Raw genomic sequence first — 19906 nt, forward strand, 5'->3', positions numbered from 1 at the left:
AGGTTGAGTGTCAGTGATTCGAGTGATTTCCTTGCGAGGTTTGAGCGAGTTTCACATATATATCCCTGTTTTCTTTGTTACTTTTCACGACATTACAAGAACTTCAGCTAAATTCCGCTGCGTTAATCCTAAAATACTTAGACGAACAGTCAAACAAACTGTCAGATATACACGTTTATATTGAACAGACATTCAGTCCGTTCAATATAATTCGCCCAATTTGTTTTACATCAAGTAGCCTCCCGTCAAGCCCAAGGGTCCTCTTACTATTCCCAAAGTTCCTTTAGATGTCTCAAAAGATCCGGGTACTACAGTCGGTCTTAGCACTAATAGTTAACAAATACGATTTTAGAACAACACCCCACCCCCTTTCCCCCGGTTAATTTAGCTCGTTAGATTCATAATAACAATTAAACACAAAAGTTAAAATGAATTAATAAATGAAACATGGAATAAAAGCAAAGCTACCAAATGCCTTTTAAGCCTTTGATGTAATTCAAATTTATGCACTTTTAGCCCTCTAACTAGCCTCGTTTTGCATTTGTGCCAATTTGGGTAATTTCTTATATCTTTAGCTTCTTATTTGCTATTCTTTGAGATGTTGTGCCATTCTTAGGAAAATAGCGTTAATCTTGCATAAACGGAGCATTTTGGAGCTAAATGGATGCATATAACGACCAGGCATGAAGCGGATATCAAAGCCAAGGACCCATAGGTCAAGAATCAAGTTTTTGGGAATGAGGAGCTAGCCCCCACGACCCAAGAGTATCCCTCACGGATCTTGGGGGAGCCAAAGCCAAGAGAGGACATTTGAAAAGCCAACTAGGGCGAGTCAGAAACCAAGTCGGGCAAATCAACCCTCAACTTGGGCGACTTGGCCTCGACTCAGGCGACTTCCAGTTCAGTGTTGGCCATTTCTGGCTCAACCCTCACGAGTTGAAGAGAAGACTTGTAAGGTGATGGATTCTCTTATTGGGTTAACACTTCATTTAAGCCCTTATTTAACCTTAAACTTGTACTAACTATAAATACCCTCTTGTAATTAATTATAGGTACATCACGTTAGACTACTATTAGCTACTCTAAACCTTAGTTAATTAGATTAATCTTTCCTTAATATTTACTTAATCATTCAATAATTAGTCTTAGATCTACACTTGTACTTGAATATTTCTTGGGTTTTTATTGAAGAAGGTGACCATTCTTCATCTAATCAAGGGTTTATTCTATTGGTCTTCCTTATTTTGTTCATCTCTTAAGTTTGTATAATTCCTTAATCTCTACTTAATCTTTTGTTAATCCTTTGTTACTTTGACCATGTTTACTAAAGAGTCTATCAATAGCCGAAATACTCAAGAAGGGGGGTGAATTGAGGATTAAAAACTTAGCCCACTTTTTCGGTTGTAAGTATATAATTAATTATTTAAAGTTTATTGGTTGAACTTTAACTAATCAACTAATTTAAGAACTAAAACAAAGCGTAAAGAAAACGAAACAAACGAGAGAGAAGAGAGAGACACACACGATTTTTGAAGTGGTTCAGTTTCACAAATCGAACCCTACGTCCACTATTCTCGATTAATAAATTTAGTACCTTTCTACGGATTACAAATTTACTAACCCAACTCGTACAACTAACGCTAGTTGTAACTCAAGTGAGTACCATAAAATACTCGAGTGACTAACTTACGCTAATAAGAAAGCACAAATGATTCTACTAAAAGTTCACGTTAATGAACGAGTATGAAATCAATTAAGCACTATTATCTTATAACGATAACAATAAGAATGAATGCACAAGTTAATAAAATACACGACCTTTTTTGAAAAATAACAAAACAGTTTTCTTGCTTTAAAACACGGTTTTTGCTTTTTGAAATAAATCAAAGTTATGCTCAAATGTCTCACTTTCAAATGTAGCAAAGAGTAAAGTATTTATAGTAAAAGAGAAGCAAGGGTGAGAGGAGTTTCGGTTTCTTTGAAACCCTAATATGGCCGAAATAATATGATATTAAAATAGAATCATATCTTGTTATTTTTATCCATAAAATCTTAGGAAAAGATATAAGTTGTTAATAGATTATCTTATCATATATTCACCTAATATTCTTTCCTTAATGCCCTAGATATGCCGAATGACAATAAGGAATAATCATAACAACTTTCCTTATTTTATTTAAGCAATCTCTTAGAAAAGATATATGATAATTATAAGATAATCCAATTAAATATATACTTAATATATTTTCCTTAAATCCCTAGATGGCCAAAATATAAGATATGTAAACAAATCATATCTTATTATTTATATCCTTAAAATCTTAGGAAATGATAAAGAATAACTAAAAGATAATTTTATCAATTATTATCTTATTATCTTTTCCTTAAATCTTAAGATATGATAAGATTTTTCCATAACATAAATATCTTGTCATATATACTAACCATATTATGTTAATTATATAAGATATGTTAAGATAATTTATAGAATAAAATCTTAACAATATTCATCTTATATTAGATGCTTACACGAGAACCACACGGTCCATATGCCTTATTATCTCGTGAAACCCTAGCATATTATTAGGTTAGATTTAGGGTTTTAGAGTATGTAATATTAGAAGCCCTAATTAGTAATATGACTCAAATCATAAGTTGATTCAATACAATTACTAATTATAAGCTTATCATAAAACCATCCTCAATAAGAATATAACCTCACTTGCATAAGAAATACTTTTTGCTAAAAACATTTTTCAAAAACAATTTGAAAATATTTTAGTCGTGTATAATATAAATTTCACATCTCAATGTTATAGTAGAAGAGCTATAACATTGAGCTCTTATATAAGCAATATTATAGCTGTGACGCTATAACATTACCAATCTAAGAAGTGCATTCTTACGTTACCATTACGAGATAACAACCTACACTATTCTAATCTTCTTAGGAGATCTTTGCATGTAGACTTCTTCATTATCAAAGCTTGATTGATCACTAATGAGCTTCATCTTCTCAAGTATGCTTGAACAATACTTTAATAGCTTGTAGTATCTTGATCCTTGATTGAGGGCTAGATCATGATATATTCTTGTATACTTACATCACAATTCTTTAATGCTTGCGATTAGTAAGTCTAATCTAAATAGACTAAACAAATAATTACGCGCAACGAGTATATAGAATATAAAGCACTCTTGACATCATCAAAACATAAACATATATTTATATGGTCCAACAAATTCCCCCTATTTTATGATGGCAAGTCTCCTAAAATTGTGACTAAGTATATAGTTCCCCCTCAATATAATACCGTCATCTTTAGATAAAGATTAACGCAAGATCAAAACAATTATGTTCAAGACCAAAGGCTTTAAGGACTTTAAGAGACAATAGGTCTTGACAAGGAGCAAGCTTAGGCAAATACTAAATCATGGTCATTTCTTCCTCCTCTTGACATCATCGAAAAGATGAGAACAGACATAAAACGACTAGAACAATATCAACCGAGGCAAGAAATATATATTAATCAAAGCATATATTATAGCATAAGAACGACTTCAACATAAGCAAGCCCTACATATAAAGTGTGTAATACAAACCAAGTGAGTACAGATTTTGTAGGAGAGAAGGAATTTAGTCACTCACCTAACTCCGACCTACAAAAGCATGCATGCGATCTAACATGATAAATATCTCTAGCTACCGTACATATACACTCCAACCAAGCGAGGTCCAAAACACATGCCAAGGACTTACATATGAATGTGAGAAGAGGTAATTGGGTAAGAAGGGGCAAACTAATTTGGATATGTGGAGGTAAAAGCCAAGCTAGCACTGATCACAACCAAAAGTAACCATATTCCACTTTCCAACCCAACATAAAAGATGATGCACCATGCCAAGTACTGCACACACTCACTAACATCAATAAGTACTTTTCCTCAAGTAATATGGAAATGAATAAGAATAGGAGTAATAAGAGATTTCTCTTTTTCATCTTTTATAATATCATTTTTCTCCTCTTTTTTTTTTTGTCCATCTTTTTATTCCTCCCTTCCAATATTCATCACAACACCAACAAAATTGACCACAACAAGACTTCCAAATTTACCAACAAGACTAGCTTGACAAGGGTAGGCCATATGGAATGTAGTTGAATAAATAGGTCAAAACAAGACAAATTTGGCTAATGTGAGGTTAGTAGGTAAAACGTAAAGGAAGGGTCGCCTCTCCAGTCTCCACATGTGTCACCACCACAAACCGAATGTATATAGGTAATAAGAGACAAATTTCATGCTTATGCAATTTGATGTTACGTGCCATGTAAGGAGTACTACTCACAACCTAAATGAAACCAATCATGAATGTCATTGGTTTATGAAGCTCTAAACCTTAGAATGTATAAGTAATGAAAGATATGGTCTATATAAAACACAAAATATAACAGATTAGCAAACGGAATATTCTCATAAAATAATAAAATACTATATAAGAATGTACTTGCAGCGGAAAATACGGACACAGACATACAATCTCGTCTTAACTAGTCAGTCATACGGTTAGGAAATATTTATGATAGTTTAGAAGCCACCGATTAAACCAATTTCCAACCGTAAAGTCTCAAAACGTTCTCTAGCCAAAAGCTTTGTCAAAATGTCAGCCCATTGTTTTTCAGTACTACAAAATTCGAGTTTTATATTCCCTTTTTCAACATGGTCACGTATAAAATGGTGTCTAATTTCAATATGCTTAGTACGCGAGTGCTGCGTGGGGTTTTTGGAAATTATAATAGCAGTCGTATTATCGCATAAAATAGGAATACAACCTAGGTTAACACCATAATCACATAACTGTTGCTTAAGCCATAATAATTGAGTATATACCAGTCCTGCTGCAATATATTCGTCTTATGTTGTTGAAAGGGCAACTGAATTCTGCTTCTTTGAACCTCAAATAATAATGCAAGGTCCAACAAATGTGGCAACACCTGACGTACTTTTTCTGTCCAAGGAACATCCAGCATAATCGGCATCTGAATAACCGACAAGATCGAAATGGCATTCCATAGGATACCATAGATATAGTTTGGACGTCCCAATAAGATATCGTAAGATTATTTTTGCGGCCGTCATATGCGATTCTTTAGGAGATGATTGATATCTCGCACAAACGCATACACTGAACGTGATATCTAGTCTACTTGCAGTTAAGTATAGCAATGACCCAATCATTCCTCAGTATGTTGTTCATCAACAGACTTACCGTTTTCATCTAAAGTTAATTTCTTGTCTGCGACCATTGGAGTAGAAATGGCATGGGAATTTTCTATTCCGAACTTTCTAATTAACTTCTTAATATATTTCTGTTGATGAATCTTGATGCCTTCCTCAGTTTGTTGAATTTGTAGACCTAGGAAGAATTTCAATTCTCCCATCATACTCATCTCAAATTCGGAAGTCATCAACTCCGAAAAATACTTGCATAGATTGCGGTTAGTTGACCCAAAAATAATATCGTCAATGTAGATGTGAACAATCAAAAGATCAGTTTCCTCGGTTTTTAAGAATAATGTCTTATCTACAGATCCTCTCTTAAATCCACTGTGAAGTAGGAATTTTGATAATCTGGCATACCAGGCCCTTGGTGCTTGCTTCAATCCATACAAGGCCTTGTCTAACTTAAAGACGTGATCTTTAAATTTGTTGTCCATAAAACCAGGAGGTTGTTCTACGAAGACTTCTTCTTGTAGGTACCCATTTAGAAATGTTGTCTTGACATCCATTTGGAGGAGCTTCATTCCTTTATGAGCTGCAAATGCTATCAGGATTCTAATAGCTTCAAGACGAGCCACAAGTGCAAAGGTCTCGTCATAATCTATTCCTTCTTATTGATTATAACCTTGTACCACCAATCTTGCCTTATTTCGAACTATGACCCTGACATCATCTAGTTTATTTCTAAACACCCATCTGGTTCCAATTACAGATCGATCCTTGGGTTTTGGAACTAAGTGCCAAACTTTGTTCCGTTCGAATTGTTGAAGCTCTTCCTGCATAGCTAAAATCCAATCTGATTCTGTGAGAGCTTCCTTAATATTTGTTGGTTCGATTGTTGATAAAAACGAATAGAAGGAGCAGAAATTGTTCAAGGATCGTCGCGTTTGAACACGCTTTTTAATATTACCAAGTATGCTTTTCATAGGGTGTGAACTCTTATATTTCCATTTTGTTGAAGCACTTGGTTCTTCAGCATTTGAACTTGATCCAACTTCATTTGACTCAGAGTTTAAGGATGTTCCCCCTGAATCCAATCCTGGTGTTGTAGTTGAGTCAGGTATAACTTCAGACTTATTACCTTGATTTGGATTTAATGTTATAGTAACATCATCTATAACATTGGGTTGAGGATCCTTATCTAGAGACAAAGTTATAGTATCATCAACTATAACTTTAGTTTTCTTCTTTTTATCATTTGAAGAATGATCAAGCTCATCATTTGTTCCTTCAATCTCATTATCCTCAGTTTCCAATTCTGGAGGATCATTTCTGGAAAGACGGAAATCAGGTTCATCCATGTCTTCTTCCTCATCCTGTAAGGGCTTATCAAACACATTATCTTCATCAAAAATAGCATGAATACTTTCTTCAATACAAAGTGTTCTTTTATTGAAGACCTTATAAGCCTTGCTATGATCCGAAACCTATAAAAATAGCCTCATCACTTCTAGGGTTGAACTTACTTAACCTATTTTTACCATTGTTATGAACAAAACACTTACTCCCAAAGCAACGGAAATGAGAGATATTAGGTTTACGCCCTCGTAGAAGTTCATAAGGGGTTTTCTTTAGGATAGGTCTTATCATAGTACGGTTATGAATATAACATAAAGTACTAATGACTTCAGCCCAAAAATTACGAGGTAGACCACTACATAAAAGCATTGTACAAGCCATATCTTCTAGTGTTCTATTCATACGTTCAACGACACCGTTTTGATGAGGAGTTCGTGGTGCAGAAAAGTTATGTCCTACACCATTAACTCTACAATATTCTATAAAGGCTTGATTATCAAATTCGGTGCCATGATCCGTACGAATTGAGACAAGGTTAGTCTTATATTTATTTTGAACAAGTTTCATAAGACAAACAAATTCATCAAAAGTCTCATCTTTTGAATGAAGAAAGATAGGCCATACATACCTTGAGTAGTCATCCACGAGGACAAAGACATACCTAGATCCTCCTCTACTCCTTACCTTCATGGGACCACATAAGTCCATGTGTGTCAAATCCAGGGCTTGATTCATGCTTACGACTCTTTTAGGTTTGAACGATGATCTCACATGTTTGCATCAAGCCCAAGTGTCACACATCTTCTCTTGATCGAACTTGATTTTAGGTAGTCCTTCAACCAAGTCCCATATCTTGAGTTTATTCAAAATAGGTGAGCTAATGTGACCAAAAAGTTTGTGCCACAAACAAGGATCATCAAGTGTAACTTTTGATGCGTGTCTTTTATATGATGTTTTGCACCTCATTTTACACGCATTTCAGAGCTCATTTGTGTAGTTTAAGCTACCATTTCCACCATTTCCGTCTACTTTCGTGTTTTTGTACTTTATTGCAGAAATGTGAAGAATTCAACGGAAATTGAGCTAAATCCGTCCCCGACTATCCTGCATTGCAATTGACGTGAAGTATTGACTCGAGGAATGAGCTTGGTGCGCATTTCAAAGCCCAAAAGACAAATCCACGAGATTTTAGAAGTCAAGTATCAGCTCAAGCAGTCGATCGATCACTACCATCAGTCGATCGACCAACCTGCGGGTTCCGTGCTATCAGACATCAAGAGCGAATCGATCGATCGCCATGCTTAGTCGATCGACCAAGCTGCTATCCCAGACGAGAATTAAAAGATCGAGGAACTTGAAGCCCATTATGTTTAGGTTTTGATAATAAGTGTTACGTATGTTTGCTATATAACGTAACCTAGAACATCGATCTGAGCATCCAATTTTGATCCGATTTTTATCTAAGTTTTACACAAGAATATTCTGTTTCTATTAGGGTTCGGAATATTGTTTTAGCATTGGAATTTCGTTCTTATTCTTAATCATTCCTCTGCAATCTCGGTATTCTTCTGCCTTATTTCGATTCACTTTTATTTCGTTGTTAGTATAGAATTGCTAGTTAGGTTCCCGAAACCGTTTTATCGTTGCATGTTAATTATTTATCTTACCGCTTTAATTATGAATTCATTACTTTTATGCCCTAGTTTTATTGTTGTTATCACCCTCAGCATGAGTAGCTAAATCAATTGTGCTAGGATGTAGGGGAATTGTAGTGTAGGCGGCAATATAATGAACACGGCTGATTCGCGTGTTGGTCGATCGACCACCCTACCCGGTCGATCGTTTGACCACGTGAGGTTTTATTTTCGTTTTAATTGTTTTAATTATTTATTCGACGAATCGAGTGCACACGACTAGTTGAATGCTTAGGATATGACTGACCCATTAGATCGAGAGATAGGGACAGTTGCTAGATCACCAATTAAAATGACTAAACTCTGCTGAGATCGAAAGATAGGTAAAGTTTAGACCGTAAATCACTTTTCAGGACGAAAGTTAGTATTAGTGATATTAGGGACCAATGTTGTCAGGATCGGGATTCTACTTTGGATCGATGGGGATGGTAGGATCGAATCGGTAAAATCGGATCGTAGAATCGCAAGATTCTACAAACTCACTAAATATATATATTTTTTTTTGGTAAAAACATATAATTGAAACCAAAACATTTATTTATTAATATTTATTCATAAAATATTGGTAATTAATAATTTTAGTATAATTGTATGAACAGCTTACACGAAATTTGGGTTTTACGGTGTCATTATATAAAAATATATATTAAATTTTTTATTATGGAATCGGATCGTAAGATCGTAAAATCGTAGGATCGTATTATGATCCCATCTCTAGAAATTTTCAAATTAATAGGATCGTAAGATTCTACAACTATGATAGAATCGTAGGATCCAGGATCGCTCAAGCAGTTTTGGATCGTAAAATCGTAGAATCGTTGGATCGAACCGCGATTCTGACAACAATGTTAGGGACCTATAGCGAGATCGAAAGATGCTATTTGTTATGAGTGGACCGAGAGGACCTCTTTATTTCCCACCTCATGTGTTTCATTTAGACCTGTTTAATATGCTGCCGCCGAAACTATAACGAACCGACCATCTTAGTACCTCTTTTATACTTGATTTTATATATTTCATTAGTTTACTTTTCTTTTGTTGTTATTAGCTATAGACCAACCCCAATCAAACCCCCACCTTTTGTTACCTTAAACCGAATTTAAACAACTAGAAATTACGTCTGCCTCTCTATGGTTCGACCCGACTGCCGCTAGCTATAGTTGTAGTTGGAGTTTATAAATATTATTTTTGACACCTCACGACGGGTATCAAATTTTGGCGCCGTTGCCGGGGAGGCAATTGTTCTAATTTTTAGTTGTTTTTATTCAGTCTTTATTTAGTTTAAGGGACTTTCGTTCCTTAAACTTTTCTTATATTCTTTTTGTAGTTTCTTCTTATGCGCAGGTCACAGGGTGGTGAACTAGTACCATTCAATCCTGAGATCGAGAAATCCTTGCGCGAGTTGAGATGATCACAAAGGGCATTACCGACAGAGGAAGAGCTGAGTACTCTGTCAAGCTACTACGAGAACGCTCTATTCGAAGGAGATCCACCTACATCTCCTGCCTCTACTTCTTCAGCTAAGACAGTTACTTCTCCGTAAATCCCGTCATGGTCAAAGAAGCAACCATTGCTAGTCACTCGTAGCCTACAGTGCGAATCTCTACAAAGGATTCGAACTACCTGGGGAGGCGAGAAAATTCGAGCCAAAGCCTTCCTATATTAACCTGGTTGAGAGAAACCAGTTCGGGGGAGCTGCAAATGAAGATGCAGCCAAGCACCTGGAGATTTTTATTGATTATTGCTGCTCTATACCCCCGCCGGCCGGTGTGACCCAAGATCAGATCAAGGAGACCATGTTCATTTTCACTCTTCGTGACGCTGCAAGAGAGTGGTATAGAGATCTGGACCGAGCCGCCCATGGGATCACCGACTGGAATTCCTTAACCCTGGCATTCTACAAAAAGTACTTCTCTGCCTCGAAGACGAATGCCATTAGACCTCAGATCACGAGCTTTAAACAAGGGCCTGATGAGAACTTTCATTAAGCATGGGTCCGTTTCAAGAAACTGGTGCGAACCATACCGCACCATGGGTTCGAAAAATGGAGTCTTTGCAACCATTTCTATAATGGGCTGTATGACGATCAGAGGGCTATTTTGGATGTCATGACCAATGGCCGATTTGTTGAGAACATGGGAGAGACTAAGGGGTGGAAGATCATCGATGATTTGGCCACTCATAAGGCTGAATATGGGAATTCGAGAGGAAACCGGAGAGGAGAGTCGCTGAATCTTCCTCTGTTCTTTGCACTAGAAGCTCTCACTGCAAGGTTTGACAAATATGAATTGGGAGGAGCTTCTAAAGGTGGGATGTACCATGTTAACGCTGTTTCAGACGGTCCTTTCGTCTGTAGAAGATGTGGAGCTGAGGGGCATGTGTGGACAGCGGGGGCCCACGGGGGCGCTTGGGAGGAAAAGAGAAACAAGCGTTTGCATTTTTGTATGGAGTCGCCACCAATTTTTATGAGAAATTGGAACTGTTTGAATACCTCGTGTCATGTCAAGACACAAAGTAGAGACATGAACACTAAGCAATCGTTACCCTTAGCATTCTATGTCTAGAATGACTCTCGTGGATGCCAATGAACACGGGTGTTCACAGATATCTGGAGTAAGGGGTGAGGGTACGTATTAGGAAGCACTTTTGATCGAACACCTAATCCCGCCCGCCTCGATAGCGGCCTCTACTAATGATTAGGGAAGTTATTCATACTTGATATATCGTCGGCTATATGCATGCAATGCAACATCCAAGTTTTAATCCTAACATGTGAGAAATTAACTAAGTCGGTGAACAATCAATTTAGCAAACAATTGGGTCGAAGTAGGATTTAATGTTCAATTACATGTGATAACATACAAATGATAAAAGAAATACAATAATTATGAATTACAATAATGAAAATTACAATAATTACATTGGATTAGGCGATTTATGTCGAAAATACCTTTAAAACGGATGATTTGAGAAAAAGAATAAAAGAATGAATTACGAACAGAACAAAAGGTGATTATACGGATAATAGTCAATTAATAAGTCAACTAAATAAACTAGGTCAAGGCAAAAAACGGAGTTCGGAGACAGAATTCAACCCGGAACAGGCGCAGCAGAGCCGCGTCCTTTGGAATAGGCGCAGCAGACGCTGCGTCTGTTCCTGACCTGAATTCTGGCTGTGAAGCCGGAATTGCGTGTTGTTAATACTCATTGGTGAATTTAATGATCGATTAAAATTATTTACTCGGATGGAAGTGATTAATAGGTTATTTACATATGAATGGGTCGTGAAAACAGTAAAACATGAATAATACGGAATTAAACGAATTAACATAAGATGGATTAATTACAGGAGTGAAAAATATTAACAAACCAAACAAATTAAAATCAATTAATTTAAATACGATGGATTAATGACGAATATATGATAGATATGACAAATAACAGATGAAAACTATATCAAAGACGAATTCCAGAAACCCAATATTGATGAATTGAATCCCTATAACCCGGAATTGAATTTAATGACGAAAACCCGCAAATATCGGATTATTTGGGATTTAAGTCGGATTTGTGATGATTAAAACATATTAATGATGATGATTATAATATACATGTGAATTATATGCTATCATGATGAAGAATTAACAAACAAACGAAACAAATAAAAGAACTTTGACGAACAACAGAGGACGAACGAAGAAGAAAGGAAGCAGGAACTGCGGCAGCCTCACGAAGAGGCGCAGCAGGAACTGCGCTCCTTCGAAGAGACGCAGCAGTTGTTGCGTCCTTTCTCGACGGTTATCTACTGGAAATCCGTAAAAAGAGGTTTTAAAGCATGGTTTTAGAAATTGGTTTTAATGGTATTTTCGACATAAACCTTACAATTGATGATACAAAAAGTAAAAAACAATAAATAAAAGAGAGATTACACCCTCAGACTTACATGTTGACGAAACGAGAAGGACTAAGATATCAATTAGTGATGCTCGACGCGAAAGCAAAGAAAGTGCCCTCGTAAGAGGAAAACGATTAAGTTAATTAAGTTGATTGATGTGGAGTTGGTCAAATTGGTCGGTCATGCAAACGAGGTTGGTACTCAGAAGGATCCGAGCTTACGTGGTCGAAGTTCAAGCACGTAGACGCCAAAAAGTAAGAACAAAGTCTAGAATGCAAAGGGAGAAGAGAAGGGCGGACACTCGCGTGAGAAATATGAGGAGCGAAGGCTCCTATTTATACTAATCACGTGGAGGAATTAGGGTTTCGGAGACTCTTTGGAAGTGAATCTCGGAAAGATATGAAAAAGATACGAGAAATATGCAGAAAAGGGCCTGGGAAGAGGCGCAGCAGCCACTGCGTCTCTTGGAAGAGGTGCAGCACCTGCTGCGTCTGTTCCCAAGGGGTTTCCTCCTGCGGAAGAAAGATTTCCGTGTTTGAGTTATGGTAGGACGGAAATAATTCGGTTTTCCTTAATATCTTATGTGAATATTACGGGAGATTGTTTACCAAAAGATAAAATTTATGAAATATGGAATAGAAATATCCGAACATTCCGAACATTCGACTCGGATTTAACGGTTATCGAAAAATGAAGACGGTTTTAGGCCCGGACTCGAATGTACTCTAATTATCAAAAACGACCGTATCGGCATGTAGATGACAACTAAGAGGTAGACATTAATATTTGAGCAATCACTTGACGATAATCTTACGAACTGTCACAAATCGTTCCGCGTACCAAACATGCGGCCCAATCATCACCGGGTGGTTTGCGAGAGGTGCAGAAATGAGGTATCTACAGAGCCCCCACTTTGACTGAGGCTTGGACAAGGCGAAAGTCAAAGTATAGCCATCAGGTCAATCGAAGATTACAACCTGACGACTATGGCGACGCGAGGCGGCTCAAGGGGTCTGAACCAAGGACCTGTCGTCGGGAACATTTTAGAATCTGTCGACTATCGGGGAGGGTCGTTTAAAGTCCATTAGACTACGTAAGGAAGCTCGCCAGCCATAAGAAGAGATCATATCTGAGACGTCTTCTCGAGATGCTTCCGAGGTTGAATTGGAGCTAAGGTTAAGACCTAAAAGATACATAAGGATTGTGCTAGGGTATGGGGCACTAAAGGAAAGCATTGACGGGAAGGAGGCCAAATATAAATTCAACGTAAGGGTAACTAAAGCTTGGGTATAGGAACTCTATTGGTTTGGGAACTTCTGGAGAACGACTCCTTTGTCGAACTCCGCGGGGAAACACGAAATATTGTGAGTAGCAGGACACAGGCGGGAGCTGCTGAGAGAAAACGGCTTGGGTAGTCTTCGAGAAACAATTGCGAGTAGCAGGACACAGGCGGGAACTGCTGAGGGGAAATATGCTTAGGTAGATTGTTAATCCTTACATCTTGAGAGGGACAGTACGTCCGCTTACTCTCGCTGGAGACATGATGAAGGTGTGTCGAATTCTGTGAAGGAATAAATGCTCGTTGTGACAGGCAAAAGATCTTGGAAGGAATAAATACTATGCAACAGTCTGCTGCTGGCTTGGAAATGCGGGCCGGAACGAAAGAAAATCGTCAAACGGACCAAAAGAATAAAATAGCATCGGGGAAGAGGCGCACCAAAGATGGGCCTACAAATAACGAACTCATAACGAATTTTTGAAAATCCGTATGGAGGGAACACAAGGAAGAGGCGCAGCAAGAGCTGCGTCTCTTGGAAGAGGCGCAGCGACTGCTGCGTCTATTCCCCAAAGTGTTCTTTCTGCGTAAAAACGCGATAATCAGGATGCTTATGTTCATTTGTTCGAAACACAAATCACACAATTTCTCTCTCAAATCTTCACCATTTCCGCCAAGGTTCGATCCAAAAGTTTGCATTAATCATGACTAATCGAGGTATGTGTCTCATTCTTGCATTAATCATCCATATTTGTCCGATTTTGAGCCGAAAAAATTAGGGTTTATGACCCATTTGATCGAAATTTTGGGGCTTTTCCCCCAAACGCATTTTCCTTGTCAAATTGACATTAGAAATGGATAGTAGGTAGTATTAGGAACATAACCATGTATTTGTCTCGAATTTTTGTTGAGTTTTGAGCCTTTGAGTGAAATTTGAGACGGTTTCACAGCTAAACCGTAAATTGCTTCGAAAATAGCCTTAGGATTGCCCATTTGTGATGAAACTTGATATTTGGGATCCTTGAATGATGGGTAAACTTTCTACCATCTCGGAATTTTGGTTTGTGACAGCTTTTTCAGGACACTTTTCGAGGGCATAATCGCTGTTATAACGAAATGCTGCCGAAATTTTGACTCGAACCCGAGACTAGGCTTCAAATTAGGCTTGACTTGACCTAAATTACCACATGAGTGATCGGGTAGATGGGAATATGGCCAAGGATGGCAAGAAAAGAGTGATTTCAGGGCTTCCGAAGGCTCGAAAGTCCCTTAACCAAGGCTTGTCGTCACGTGACGCGGCCTAAATTTGCTTTAATGTTGCAGGTGATGAGGCTTCTACATCTGGGAGAGCTCCCATGGAGATAGACGTTGCTACTGTCGAGGAGGCTTTGGAGTAGGCCTTCACCGCCGCGGTGATGGCTACTGGGGACGAGGTCCATGAGGAGGAGGCTGTCGAGGAGGAGGAGGCCCCGAGACAGGCCAACGTCGGACGAGGAGGTCGTCAGCTGAGAGGAGCTCCTGCGTGGGCTGAGACTTGGGAGAGCAGGCACCTGCTGTGGGCTGCAGAGGGTCACCTGTCCTACAAGACGGTGAAGAGTTTGGTAAATAGGAATTCACTACTCATTACTCATCCTCTTTCATTCATTTGTTCAAATTCCTTTGAAATTTTATTCAAAACTAAAGATAGCTTTTGTTTCAAATCGCAATAGGAGGCCGGGAATATCAGGTCGTTCTCGGGGTACACGACAAATGATGGAGCACTACGAGCGGTCGTCGGCGGAGGAGCGGGCCATGATCGAGCGTGGAGCGTTCGGTCCTTTGGTGCGCAGTCCGGAGGGACATCGCGAAGAGGAAGCTGCGGGCTAACCTTAGCCTGGTCCGCGCTTTCTTGGACCGATTCTGGGATACGACTTCCACGTTCCACATGCCTTTCGGTGAGGTGGGAGTCACTCTGGAGGACTACGGCATGATTTCTGGTCTGCCGTGCGAGACCGAGGAGGTGGAGTGGCCAGAGACCGCCAGGAGGGTGGACTCGGCCGAGGCGAGAGATTGATCGGTGGAACTTGTCGCCGAAGGTCTGTTCTGATCTTGGGTTTGATACCCGATTCCCGACGTTCGAGACTACTTTGCGGGAAAGACCCGGTCTTTGGTGACGATTGACGGAGGGAGACGGCTCCTCCTCCCTGTCATGGAGCGAGGGCTCGTTTGTGGCTCGTGGTTTCGTGTTCGATTTACCTCGGAGACAAGGGCTAGAGGTCGTCGATGAAGCTTCTTCCCTTCCTTTCGACCCGAGTTTCCTAGGGCGTTGGGGCGGTCATCACGGTTTTGCGGTCCTCATCCGCTTCATGAGGGCCATGGTTCGTCCGGAGTTGATGGAGAAGGGGACTTCTCCTGGTGCTGTCGGACCTGGACTACTGTTGGAGGTATGAACCTTCCTTTAGACCAAAGTAAATTCCCTTTCTTTATCAAATCACGAAAGATCGTCATTGATTATTCTACTTTACAGGCGTGGGTGTACTCCTACTTCCCGAGCCTCGCGCCCAAGAGGACGGAGCCGCTGGAGAAGGCATATCCCGTGGTGAGGGATTGGGTGATGTGCCGGACGAAGAGCAAGCGTTCTTCTCACAACGTCTACCGGCGGGACGTGAACGCTTTTCAGCTAGACAGCGTGAGTATCTCGCTTATATTCACTCGTGCTTCTTATATTTGCTTTTAATTGATCATACGAATGATCCTTTTTATCTTGTCACAGTGGGTGCCCAGACCTTGGGCGGAGTACGCGGGAGCGCCTCCTTTCGTGGCTGAGGTCCTTCGGCCTAGGAGCCCAAGCCGACTGCTGTTGAGGACGTCGATGGGTCCTGTGTGGTACTTGGGCGAGCGCTTGGCTCGTCAATGTTTTCGGGACGTGTTGACGGTTCCCGTCGATCCTCCCAGGACGATGTTTAGGGAGCCTTCTGAGGCTGAGAGGGAGGCGGACTTGGCTGGTGCCAGTGGTGACGCCCTCCTTCTTCCTGGCGAGGACTACTCGGCGTTCCTCTATGGGAGGTTGGCGTACTGGCCGTTAGTGGTGAGCATCTTTTATTTTTCCTCTTGATTTGATTTTGAGATTTATGATGAAAGATCATCGATTAGTGAGAACCATTTGTCTTTGTAGGAGGTCGAGGCGGCGGGCATCGAGCCCCCAGAGTACCCCGAGACCCTCGAGTACACTGACGCGACCGGGAGGACGACGATCTCCGAGCTGCGTGACTTTGACGTAGCTGTGACGGATGCTGGCCTGGACGATTGGCAGCATCTGATTCGGAGGGTGAGCCTCTAACTTGTATAACTTTTGTGTAAGAACACATTTGATTGAGTTTGTTCAATTGTTGAGAATTTCTTTTGAAAATGCAGGTTGCGCCGTCTCGGTTCGTGGCGTTGTGGAGGGTGGCCAACCGGCCGCGCGAGCTCTTCCGCCGTCGAGGCACTTGTTGGCGGTCGAGGTCGTCAGGTATGAACCTTATGCCTATTTCATTTTTGATTTTTGATTTTCCGATTTTGCTTGAATTGATTGACATGAGCCAATTTATTGTTTACAGGGTGACCGCGAGCTGGAGCGAGAGTTGACCCAGTCTCGGGAGGAGACAGCTCGCTTGTTGAGGGAGCTCGAGGTTCGGGACGCCAAGATCGCCGTTCTTGCGGCGAGAGTTGCAGAGTTGGAGGGCGCCCAACAGTAGTTTTGTGTAGCTTTTTTGTATTGGCTGTATTGTGTACATTTGTACATTTGGACCATCATTTTGAACATTTTTTGGACTTTGTTTGGTGCTCGAGCCCCCAGTTTGTTGCACATTTCCTTTGTTTGGTGTATATACGATGGCCTGAGTGCCTTTTCTGCTGGGTTGTGTTGCTTGTATCTGCAGGTTAGTTTTGAACAGGTTTGGTAGATGACGGTTTACGCCGTCATGCTGCCGAAATTTACATAGAAAACACGCAAAGCATACATTTATATATACATATGGCCTTAATTAGCGCAAAACGAGTGACTCAAAAGAATGCAAAAATGCAAAAATTTTGCCGGAAAATTACTTCCTAAAATGAAAATATACAAGTGTGATAAAATGGGAAAATGTCGACGTTGCCTCGAAATGCGTGCCCGCGAAATTAGGAAACCTGAAACATGGTAATCTTCTCGTATTTACCAAAATAATAACCCGTAGGAATAGGAAATTATTCGTCATGGAATTAGGAAAGATCCAACGCAGAAAATCACGTAGTGAAGGCGAGGAAGAGGCGCAGCATGAGTGCGTCCCTTTGAAGAGGCGCAGCAGTCTTTGCGCCTGTTCCCAAGTCCGTCTGTTCGACGGATTTTTGGAAACAGAAATTAGTATAAATAGAAGCGCGGGTGGAGCTTTTATTCACATAATTCTTCCGTCTCTTCTTCGTCTATTTACATAAAATTCTCAAAAGAAATTTTTCATCATGAATACTTTGGAGATCCGCTTGAAGGAATGGACCAACGAATTTTCGAATATGGAGAAGCATGATATGGGTGCTTATAATTTTGGGTCTTTGTTGAGTTTAAAACTCATCAAGGTTGTTAAACCGTTCTTGGATGCTTGCCTTGACTATTGGGACCCGAATTACCATGTTTTTGCGTTCCCTGGAGGTGATATTTGCCCATTTCCTGAAGAAATTGCTGCTATTGGTGGATGGGATCCCGAACATTTGCCTGCTATTCCTTCTACTTCGCAAGGGTATAAGAGCAAATTTAGAGACTTGCTTGGATTGACTAGACTTGAGGTGGACCGTCTAGTTACCTCGAAAGGCGTGAGAATGTTGGACTTCATAGATCGATTCATCAACAGAGCCGACTCCACCGTTTCCCATGTTGCTAGGCGGAGGGCATTTGGCTTTTGCTTGTTGCATGTGTATGTCTTCCAAGGGCATGTTGATGAAGACTTGAGAGGTGATCCCCGTCTTTTGGGCCTTGTTGAGCAGATGGAGCTGCGCAGGAGCCCAGCTTGCTTATGCTTAGGGGAGATTATTTTGGGCTTGGATAGTAGGAAATCCAACCGCGATCTACCGTATTTGGGAAGCCCCGTCCTTCTGCAGGTAAAAGACGTTTTTTTTTTTTCGTTTATTTTTTTTGATGTCTAATACCTGCTTCTTGGTAGGTTTGGCTTATGGAACGGCTCCGATTGATCGAGCCCCCAGTTCATGTGCTTTCCTATCATGCCTGCTCGATTGCGATGAGGACGAGGTTGTACATGGTGGACTTCACTCGGGTCTGTGATTACTGGAAGAACAAGCTGAAGAGCGACGATGGCCCGTTGATTAGGCACCTCAAATCTGTCACTGGAGTGTCTTCTTTGGATCCCACTAGGTCCGCGCGCATTCCTGGATTGGAGTTTATGGTGTGTATCTTCCCGGAAAGACTGATGAGACAACTTGGGCTGAAACAGACGATCCCAAGGCTTGACACCGTCCCGCAGACTGCTATGGCGCTTACTACAGAGAGCCGAAGAGAGTGGGCCATTAAACGGGCCCAAAGAAACATGTGGTTCTTGAATTTCTCTGCCAATGCCTTGTGGGTGTCGGATTCTTATCTGAGATGGAGAAAGGCACGGAAGAGCGCGAGAGACTGAGGAAACGCGAGCCTGTGGACTACAAGGTGCGCGAGGGAGAGAAAGAGAAAGAGAAGCACCTGACAGAGAGAGAAGAAGAAGCCGGGTTTCAAGTTGTTCATCCTTCGAAGAAACCAAAGACTACTCCTGTCGCGGAAATGGTGATTGGCAAGAATGGAAAGGCTAGGCCTCGAGAAAGACCGTTGGTGATTAGGTCTGAAGTGGCGCAAGAGCGTCCGGCTCGAGGTCGTGACAAGAAATATGATAAGAATGACAAGGGCAAGGGGAAGATGGAGGAATAGCCCGAGTCTTTATTTATTATTTGATTATTATTATTTATTGTTGTTGTAATAAAAAAGGTGGGGTTTTTAGAATCCTATCCTATTCTATTTTTATTATGTAGCGTACTATTATTATTAGAAAAAGAATGAAATAAAAAAGGTTAAATGGTTATGAAACCGTTGTGATTTTCTATCTATTATTCTTGTCGAATTTCAAATGCAATGCAAATGTCCTTCTATTTACATTTTAGATATAATGGGTTGAATCATGTGAAGGATTGCCTACGTATTCACTTAAAAAAGTGAAATCAAACCCTTGCGCGTAGTTCGAGTAAATGTAAAAGAATAATTGTTCTAAGCAAGAGCTTGTAATGAACGTAGAAAATAAGCATGAGCTTTTGCTTACTCTGAAGGTGCGAATTTAGTTTATTTGATGATACGAGGATGACAAATTTGTCAAAAAGCAAGAGCACAGTGACATTAGCTTATTTCAGCTTGGCCAGGGGCCGTTTATTTAGTGCCACAAGAGCGACACGTGGGGTTACGCGAGGCGCGTTTTCGCTCCTATTCTAGGCATAGTA

Source organism: Silene latifolia, chromosome 10, assembly GCF_048544455.1.
Source record: "Silene latifolia isolate original U9 population chromosome 10, ASM4854445v1, whole genome shotgun sequence".
NCBI lineage: Eukaryota > Viridiplantae > Streptophyta > Magnoliopsida > Caryophyllales > Caryophyllaceae > Silene > Silene latifolia.